This window comes from Netta rufina, assembly GCF_964035555.1.
Source record: "Netta rufina genome assembly, chromosome: 20".
Taxonomy (NCBI): domain Eukaryota; kingdom Metazoa; phylum Chordata; class Aves; order Anseriformes; family Anatidae; genus Netta; species Netta rufina.
Window position 1 is genome coordinate 4,865,370 of NC_140144.1, and position 10,344 is coordinate 4,875,713.

Below are 10,344 nucleotides of genomic sequence, written 5' to 3' on the forward strand. Positions count from 1 at the left end.
TTCCGGGCATTTCCATTGCAATTATTTCCAAATAGGGAAAAAAATCAAAATATTTTGCTTTGATATGCTGAATTTCCCTGAACTTTTCCAGGTCAATTTGGTATTAAACACCTGTTTGTCCTCACTGCTACATTCCTTGCGGGAGTTGTAGCAGAGCCAGCGCATTGCAAAAACGAGGATAAAAGAATTCCGAAGAGCACATTCAAAAATATCCTGCAGCCCTGTAATGAGCCTGGTGCACCATGACTCAGAAGTGCAAGAGGAATTCCTCTCTGGAGAGCCTCGCTGATAAAGGAGGAGTGTCCAGCTCACAACCGTTATGCATCAGTGTTTAGTGTATCATAAGTGAAAGAGGTTTAGTATCTTGCTGTGTTGTTTTCAAGGAAAACATTAAGGAAATTACAATATTTGAACTGTGTTCCTATTTTAATCAGTTTTATTCTGGCAAAGGTTATGTATTTCACATTGATTTTTATAATAAAAAACAAACTTCAGCAAATGCAAAATTTCTCTGTAAGAAACTGCATTTTCCATTGTGTATTGTCAAATCTTCCCAAAGGAAAGCGCCTGAGTAACTCAATAACACATAAAGAACTGAAGGTAAAGGAAAAGAAGCGAAGCCTGAAGGCTATTTGGCCGCAGCCCAGAATTAGGGGAGGATTATAAAGATGAGCACGGGGTGGTGCAAACCCTCTTAAGCAAGGCCTAATGACTGGGGAATGACACGAAGTGCAGAGGTGTAGAGGAAGCCCTGGGAGAAGCTGCACTGAAGGTGGCTGGGCTGGGGCTGGGGCTGCTCCTGCTGGGAAGCTCCCGATTGTTATATTATTATATGAAACAATTATTATATTAAATGGGGTTTAATAACCCCATTGCAATGCATTGCCACATATGGCAGGGACTAAGGACCATGCTCAGGCACACACATTCTCATTTCCCTCCTGCCTTTGAATTCTCCACATTTTTTAGTTTAAATTAATTTTATGAGACAAGGAAAAGATGCTGCCTTAGCTTTGTCCTTGTGAACAGCAGATCTTTCCTTGATTGAATAAATATTTTTATAGCCTAAATGTGGAGGTTAAAGTAATTTTTTTTTGGCAGGTAAAATACATAGCAGTGGCCCACATTTGATCTCCCCCAATACTCTGTCCTCTGGCAGCGCCCTGTATCTCTCCCTGCTCTCACCTGCCCAGCAGGCCATGGCTGCTCTCTGACCACCTCCCCTGCTCCCAGACACTCTCCTGGGACACTGTTCCCACAAGCAGGTCCTGCAAACCCCACTGCCATGGGGTATCTCCAGTCCCAGCCCCAAAGCACTCCAAAACACAAAGGCAAAGCTAGGAAAGTTTTATATCACAATTTGTAGGCAAGGAACAGAAGCACGAAGAGATTACCAACTGCAAATAAAGCTTTGCTCCCTGACCATGCATAGTCAGAAGTCCTGGGCCGCAGAAGGACTCTGCTCTGGTGGGATGAGATGTGAAGGACAAGGCCAACGTGTCACCAATGCGATGTAACCACCACAGAGCTGGAGCCCTCCAAATTGCTTTGGGCAAGATCCGAAGTCGTGACATCAGCCTCATCACCTGCTTAGTCCGAGGCAGAGCAGGTGGAGGTAAGACCAAGGTCGTCACTTATCTCAGCAAGGAAGCACTAAGCTGAGCTGCACAGACGTGTAACCCCGCTCTGCCTTTCTGCCAGCCTCTGATAGGCAAATCTTCCTGTTAAAGCTAACGTGTCAGTGGCGTGGAGGAACACTGTTATCTTCTTATCAGGAGATAAGATGACAACCACAAATACCTTGGCCTGAAAGACTCTGCTATCACCAGGGGTAAACATCAATGTGCTTCACAAATAATCTAATTTAGGTGAATAACAGAGGATTGAATGTGGGAGGTAAAACTCAAAGCTCAGGTGTGAACAGGATGGGAATTTTGTACACGGATGCAGCAGTGGAATAGCAAAAACATGCAAACCTTTTTCTCTATAAGCACATCTGATGTGGCAGAGACGGGGAGTGCCTAGGTCAGCACACAGGTCCCTATGCAATAGATACTGTAATCATAAATGGGGCATCAGTATTCAGAGTCCACAGATTTACCTTAAACACATAAAACCATCTCTCCTGCCATGGGTGGCTTGTTTCACCACATAATCCACACGTTCCCTGCTATAGTCACAGCAGGCATAACTTCCGCAGGGACTTTTCAGTGTCAACATATTTTGGACTGTGATGTCTCTGAGACAGAGAGTTTTCTTTTTTTCTGTCTTTGTGTACCTCAAGGTAGGCACTGGGGGGGCTTTTAGACACACCACATAATGAGTAACTGCAGTCAGTCACTCCTCCATCCCTCCCTCTCCCTGGAGCATTCAGTGTCCTTGTGCCTCTACCCAGACACATTGAAAAGAACAATTTTTCTTGTGACAAGTAAGGCAAGAAGTGTGAGTTTGTGTCTGACAGGTTCAGGGAGAAGCTCGCAATGAGGCAATTAGACAAGGAAAGTGCTGATAAGAAGCACTGTCACCCACAGCAAGGCAAGAAACAAATTTTAAGTAGCAGGAAGAAATGGGAGGGGGGGGTGAAAAATAGAGAAAATGAAGCATTTGATAAAGCAGCAAGTTGGAATAAAAAGTTTTGTGACTGACAAGGTCTGATCTCAGGCTCAGGGGTTGGCCTCATCCAACCTGGTCCTGACCACCTCCAGGGATGGGACATCCAAGGCCTCCCTGGGCAACCTGTGCCAGTGCCTCACTACACTCTGAGGGAAAAATTTCCTCCGAACCTCTAACCGAAATCTCTCCTCTTTTAGTTTAAATCCATTCCCCCTTGTCCTGTCATTATCTGATTGAGCAGAGTCCTTGTCCCCTTCGAGTACTGAAAGGCCGCAATGAGGTCTTCCAGAGGTAGGCCGAACAGCCCCAGCTCCCTCAGCCTATCTTTGCAGGACAGTTGCTCCGGCCCCTTGATCATCTTCATGGCCTCCTCCAGACCCATTCTAACACCCCCAAATCCTTCTTGTGCTGGGGGCCTCACATCTGGACTCAGTTTTCCAAGTGAGGCCTCATGAAGGGGACAACCCCCTCCCTCCCCTGCCACCAACCCCTGTGGTGACGCAGCCCATTTGTTCAAAAATCGCGAAAAAAAGCACTTTATGCAAAGCCACTCCATGTCTACTGGGCTGCCCTGTGTGGGCAGGAGGAAGGCTGTGCCCCCCCTGTCCCCATGGCCATCAGTGTGCTGCAAGAGGTTGGCGAAGGGCAGAGATTCGCCACCAAGGGGGGGAGGGCAGGCTGCCGGGGCGTGCAGGCAGCACTGCTCCAGACGTGCTCATTTCCAGGAGGGCTTTTCAAAAGTGTTCCTGCACACCCTGTAATTCACCCTGAGCTGATGAGCAGGGAGGGAGGGAAGGAGATAGCACAGACGTACCTGCACTGAATCGTTCTTTTTAAAACACGTATTCTCCACTTTAGTCTTTCCGGTGATTTTATGCAGCATCAGATGGCTATAACGTGAGCTGCAGCGAGTGTCCAAAGGACTGTGGGCCACCCAGATCGGATATGTATATAACTGGCTCTGCCTCATAGAGTGGTGACAACAGGCAGTAAAATGTTAACAACAACACGGTAATAATGACGTTATAAAATGCATTCATCTCCAGGACTGTCACAGAGCTGGAGAGCCCGCCTACAGCAGATTTCAGCAGCCACTTGCTCTGGGCACAGGACTCTCTGTTCTCCCTGGAAGGAGATGCCTGGGAAAGTGGCTGCTGCATGGGGCTGGTGACCTCTGGTGGGACATTAAGCAACCCACTGGGCAAAAGACACTATACAGACCAGGTAGGAGAAAATACAGTATTTAACTTGCTGTACATTGCACAGATTTTTGTGCTTTTGTTAGGGAATATCTGCAGCTGTTGCTAACTACACACACTGAGCTGAAGGCATACTACCCAAAACTGACCATTACAGGGGAGCCCGGGGCTTGTGGAGATGCTCAAGCAGCAAACAGCAAACACGCGGCCACAATTTGAGGACAGGAGGGGAGAAAGTGCTCTGCCTCTTATGGAATTTAGGTGAATGGCCTGTAATTACCCAAATATTTATGGGTTCTCTTTATTGTATGAGTCACTGAGGACTTGTGAGGGGGCAGACAATTTCCATTTTGTTTAGGGCAGAAATATCCCCGGAGACCTGGCTGATCTATGGAGCTGCCATATCAAACCCTCCTAGGAAAGGAAAAAAAAAGATAATGCATTTATTAGTCAGCTCACATTGGGCTGTTCTGTGTAGAAAAAGGAAAGAACTCAACTGAAAAATGCTTTTGAAACCACAATTCCATAAGCATCTGTCTCATTTCAAGTACGGCTGGGGCCTTTCTGTCTCCTGAAAGGGAAGGAGAGGGTGAATTCAAATCATCTGCAGCACTGGAGTGCTGAAGGGGAGAAAAAGTCATTTCCAAGCAGCACGGCGTCCCTGCAGACAGTGACCAGGCAGGAATAAGCTCCTCCAGGAGCCGCACGTTCCCCAGCGCCCAGGTCCCTCCCCAGATGCATTGTGCTGCCACCCCTCTGCTCTCCCTGCGGCTGAGATCACAGCTGCGTGGCACAGCCAGAGGAGAAACATCATCAGTCTTGGCTGTTGGGAAAATGGAGAAAGAGGGGGGAAGGAGAAGGTGGGTAAACAGCATTAGACCCCATCAGCCTCCTGTTGTGCTCCCCATAACTGCTGGGTTTATGCAGCGCTCCCTGACACAAGCAGCAGAGTGGGAGAGCTCTGAGGGTCCCGGTGTTAGCAAGGCAGGAGGAGGTTGGGCACAGGGCTTGGAAATGCTCCTTCCCACACTGTCATCCATCCCCAGCCCCTGGCACGAGGGCACAGGGCGAGAGGTGCAGACCCCAGACCCCAGCACTCAGCAGGGCTCTGAGCATCACAGCTCCCTTGGCTGTGATGCCCATGAAGGAGGCAGTCAAGGGAAAAAGGATACTGAGAGCAGGCAGGAGCAGGGGTGGAAACTACCCTGAACCTTGGCCCTTGGGGTCACCACAAAGGCCTGGAGGCCTGGGCCAACACAGGGCTCTCCGACCTGCCTCTGCTGACAGCGGAGCATCTCCAAGCTAACTCAGAGACTGCCCAGGTTGGAAGAGGAGAGGACGGCACCCACGGTGCCAGCAGGGCCCTGCGGGGTGGGCAGCGGGGACTGGCAATGCTGAATCTGAGGATCAACATGAGAGGGAAATGGAGAATAAAGAGCAGTAAATGAGCTGGATTAGAGGAGCTGTTTTACATAGCCCTTCATTTAATCCTTTGCTTTCCTTTCATTGTTTAATTGGTTTAGCTCTTGTACTTTTAATGCTGCAGGCAGAGAGAGCCAACCTCCTCTTTTCCTTCCCTTTTTGTGCCTTTCCTTTCCTCTCTTTGCATCACACGATCAAATCCCATTTCTCTCTTTCTCTCTCCATTTCTGTCCCTATCCCTTGTTCTCCTTCTCTCCTCCGGCTTCTTTCTCTCTCTCTTCAGGCCCCTTATTACTCAAGCAGCTTTTGTTAACGCTGTCAACTGCATCAGCGTGTAAGTGAAATTGTACTGTAAGTGAAGTTAAAAGTATTTCTATGGTGGGATATTTAATCATTTGAATCCTTGATAGGAGCAGCTCTTTTTATTTTCACTAGCTATAAATCCAGGCTCTATCTAATCTCTGATCTCGACGAGGAGAGAATTAACCAACTGAGTGTGTGACTAGAAAGGAGAAGGCTGGAGAGAAGGGACCACTTTATCTGAGCGTGGAGTGGAGCAGCATAGGAATAAGGCAAGGAGCCATTCCCGGCTCCCGTCCATTTTTCTCTTTGCCTTTCCCCAAATCTTACTTTGTTCCCCCTCCCCAGACACTCCAGCAGATTGAAAATGCCTTTTTCCATTTGCAGCCCTTTCTTTTCCCCCTCCTGCAATCAGCCCAGCCCATGACACAGGCGGGAGATGTGTTTCAGCCCACAGAACCTCAGCTCACCTCCAGTTGGCCCCAGGTGTGGATGGCAGCCGTGGGCTAACACTACCTCAAGGAAACCTCAGCCAGTTTGGGACATCAAGGTGGCCCTTTCCTGGTCTGCTACAGGAGCAGGCTGTACAAATGGAGCCACTTCTTCCTCTCTTTATCACCCCGGCCTGCTTAGGGCAGGTAAGAGCATCACTGCCATCACTCCAGACCATGGTGCCAAGTGCCTTCCTGCAGGCTCGCTGCCAAGATTCCTCTTCTCCGTGCTGCTACAAGTTAAGTCTTTGTCATGCGAAGCGTTGGATGTAGGTACCAGATTCAAATCAAAGCATCATTCCTTCCTCAGCCCCTTGTTTCACATCCAGGCACATAGGACATAGACAGCCCTGCAGCTTATTCCCTTCTCCATGGTTCTGCTGCTTGCAGCCAGCACGTCCCCATCAGCTCAGGAGTATCACGAAGAACTAATCCGAAATGTTTGGGCTGATCTGGGACTTGTGTTTTTCCTCTCAGAATAGGCTGATCTGGTGAAAGCGAAGCATTCTGCTGAGATGTGTTAATTGAGATGAGGCCCCTGACAGATCATGGTCATCTATGGAAACTTTCCTGCTGGTTTTCAGGGAGGGTGGAAAATGAGAGATCTGTAAGCGAGGGAGCCTGCTTGGAAGGAGTGGAGCTCACTGGTAAGACTGCATGCAAGAACAGAGCATTTCCTTCCAGCTAGTGCTGAGACAGGGCCACCAGGAGAAGGTGGCAGCCACCAGTGCAGATCAAGGCAGGGACGAGTCCATGGGGATCAGGCTGAGAAGCCGCTATCAGTTTTCCATACGTTGCTTAACTCTTGCTAACATTTTAAGCTCTTCTTAAACCCCACCACCCCAGAGCCCTAGGCAGGGAGCTGCAGTCTGATTACACAGAGCATATTGGTATCAATATTTACCCTGAGCATTTGTCTGAAGGATGAAAAGTGCTACAGGCGCTTTACATCGGGGATGCGGCTCCTTGCAAGAAACAGCCAGGCTACCTCCTCCACCTCCCGTGTATCAGCTCTCCTCCTTTATTCCTGCGGCCTGCTTGTTTGCAAAGTCACCACAGGAAATAGGACTTGCCAAAGAAACAGAGCAACTTTGCTGACTGGAGGGTCAGGTCCTCCCCCCTCCTGGCTTTCAGGAGGTGCTGGGAGCCGCGCACGCTGCCGGGCAGTGCTCTGGAAAGTGGGCGATCCGTCACTGTCAGCAAGCGGCGGGGGAGGAAGCAAGGGGGATGCCGAGTTTGCACAGAGTACTCATTGCACAGTGAGATTCACACAGCTGTTCTGCTCCCAATGTAAATACGGACAGCCCCATTCATCACTGGCCTTACTTCCTCAGCACACGTCCAGGGGAGAGGGATGATTTAGTGCCTGCAGCTGGAACGAGCACTATGCTTCTCTAAAACAGCAGCATTTAAAAACCGGGAATGTTTTGCATGTGTGTTTCGCGATGCTGGGGAGAAGGGAGGAGGCGATGTCTGAAGCTGTGAGCTGCAGAAGAGGTGAGGTTTCACAGGGCATCGTTAGCCTTCGCTCCTCTCACACCCTGCATTTTGGGGGATCTGCACAACGGTGGCACTGGGGGTCTTTGCTCATGGAGCAGGGCAGGACAGGTGAAATGAACCAGGAGAACCTAAAGGTGGAACCTCATGGGAAGCTCCTTCATGCCCGAGGAGTGAGGGACAAGGTCCCACGAAATGAGCCGGGTGAGCAATGATGGACACACACCTTCATCACCAGCCTTGCAGACTTTCCCTCTGTTTTCTCACTGTCAGTGGGACACTGCTGGGCTCCACCTCAGTCTTCCCTGCCACGGGTTTCATTTTCCTTTGAGAGCAGAGATGTCATGGCCCTGAGATGGGAACACCGAGCAGGGAGCTCAGTGCCGGGTGGAGATGGCACAGAGACAGCAGACGCCTTCCTTGGGGGGAGGAGAAGGGCCACCCGAGGAGCTGTCACCACAGACCTGTGTCCTCTGAGCTCCAAGAAGCTGGAAATGCTGGGGCCTGACTCCACGGGGTGCTTGTATAGGAACCAAGGAAGGCTATTCTCCATCTTCAGGCTGCTCCTGTCCCTTGTCACCTCACCACAGTGTCAGCCAGGTGGCTGCAGCCTCCCAGCCATGTCCTGTAATCACAAACAGCAGATGGAGGGAAGGGGAGAGGGGCAGCCCTTCTCTCCCCCTCCAGCAGCTCAGACGTACTCCTGCCATACCTGGCCAGCAGTGCTGCGGCTTGCTGTCCCTGCCGACGCCTGGCTTTCACTTTTGTCCATCTTGCACGCATGCTTCCGTGCCGGGTGTGTGGTTTGCTCAGTCTGTGCTAATTACGCCCTTGACATATGCAGCAGAACTGCTTGTGTCTATAACAGCACGGAGGTGAAGGAGGTTAATTAACTCGGAGGAAGGAAGCTGAGTGTCCCTACATAACACCCCCTTCCATATGCATTAGTTTTGAAGCCTGAAGACACTGTTTAACCAAACACAGCCCACGACTTACTAACTTTCTTGTTTCCTCCCTCTCTTCCTCGTGTTACCAATGCTGCATTGATGGATGGGGCTGAAGCTAATGAAAAGCTCACAGGAACAACTGCCTCTCCTGAGAAGATACCGCCTCTCTCACAAGTGATCAGCCTGTTCCCACACGGTGCAGGCACCAGGCTGCAGAGATCAATGCCCTGGCGCACTCATATGGCTGCTTCGGCTGGCGGTGACCCTGGCTGCACCCCCTGTGATGGGAATTGCTGCACGAGGCATCCATCCTTCACCCTCAGCCTGGGTTCCTCCTCTCCACTGCTCCCAGCCTGTGTCAGCATCCTCTAGCACTGTCCACAGACACAGACCTCCCACGTTTGCCGTGGAGCTGCTGTCACAGATCAAGCCCGTCCCCGCAGGCGATCGCTGCCCCAGCCCCAGCACACCGCAGGCAGCTTTCAGTAGCAGAGTCCATCCCAGATATACATCACTTAGGGGATTCCCACAGCTAAACAGGATCTGATGGGGTACAAAAAAAACTCAGGTGCAGCTCAGAGGCATCAACTCTGCCCTGTGGTGCGCTCACAGGCACAAAGATAACATGGAGCAAGCCACATGTGAATTTCTTGGAGATTCCATCCGAGAGGTGGAGTCCCCCAGAATTCTGCCTGGCAGAATGGCAGCTGCCTGGCAGGCAGGTCCCCAACTCGTGTTTTCTGCTAGCACACGACCTTGAAGGACTCGCTGTCCTTCTTCCTCCTCGCCCCTCTCCACCCCCCGCCCCCCCAGCACACCTTATCTATTACGGTTGTAAATCCTCTGCAGCCAGCCCGCTGTCTCTCTGTTTGCACAGCACCTTGTGCAGCGGGTCTTACAGGTGCTGCTGGAATATCAACAGCAATACAGCTTTAATTATAAACCCTGCCGGGAGATGGACAGCACAAGCATAGAGGTTTGTGTCTCAATCAAGAGACTCCGCAGGGGCCACCTTCTCGGTCCAGCCCCGTTTTAGTATCTCTATCGGGCGGCTGGTAAGAGAGGCAAGTTATGCTCTTCTCCTTCCGCTGTCAGTAATTATAGGTCTCCCAGGAAAACTGGCCTTGGAGTGGAAATTTTATAAAGGTTTTAAAAGATTTTATTTGGTTCCTGTGCAATTATTAGTTTAACAAGGCACTTTGCTCACCTTCTGCACTAGAACTGTTATTGATCACACTGCAAAAGGAAAACCTAGCAAAAATTTATATATAGAGAAGCACACTGTCCTTCCCCATATCGATAATAGGTACACCAGCATGGATTTATATATAGCCCCTGAAAACACCCTGAATGTGTGCACAGATATGCCTAGATGTATATGTGTGTGTATATACACGTCCCATGGGTGGGAAAAGGTAATAGGTATCAATAACAGACCTGTCTGTCCTGTCGTGATCTATTCACCATATTCACTGGCAGCAATGGAGTAACACGGTCTGAGAGTCTGGGATCAAAGGTACCCGCAGACACCAGACAGGTCCTGTCTGAATCAACAGGTATTGCTGATTTTAGTCCTGTTCATAGTTTCAGCCACCTCTGCCCACCCCAAAAAAAGGCTTAATTGACACAGAATGGGGTCAGTCTGGAATCCTGCAGAACGGGAGGCTCACCTTTGTGGCCAGAGGCTGTTGTGAGCCCGGGAGCAGGGAGCAGAGAGCAGAGCTGCAGAGATTCAGAGGGTGAGGTGCCTGAAATCCTCCAGTGACAAGTGTCACGTACAGAAATTATTAGTATTCCTTTTCATTTGCAAATTTTGCCGCAGCTCGTGATCTGGAATTTGATCAGAAAGCATTTTGGAGCAAAGGTTTGGCTCAA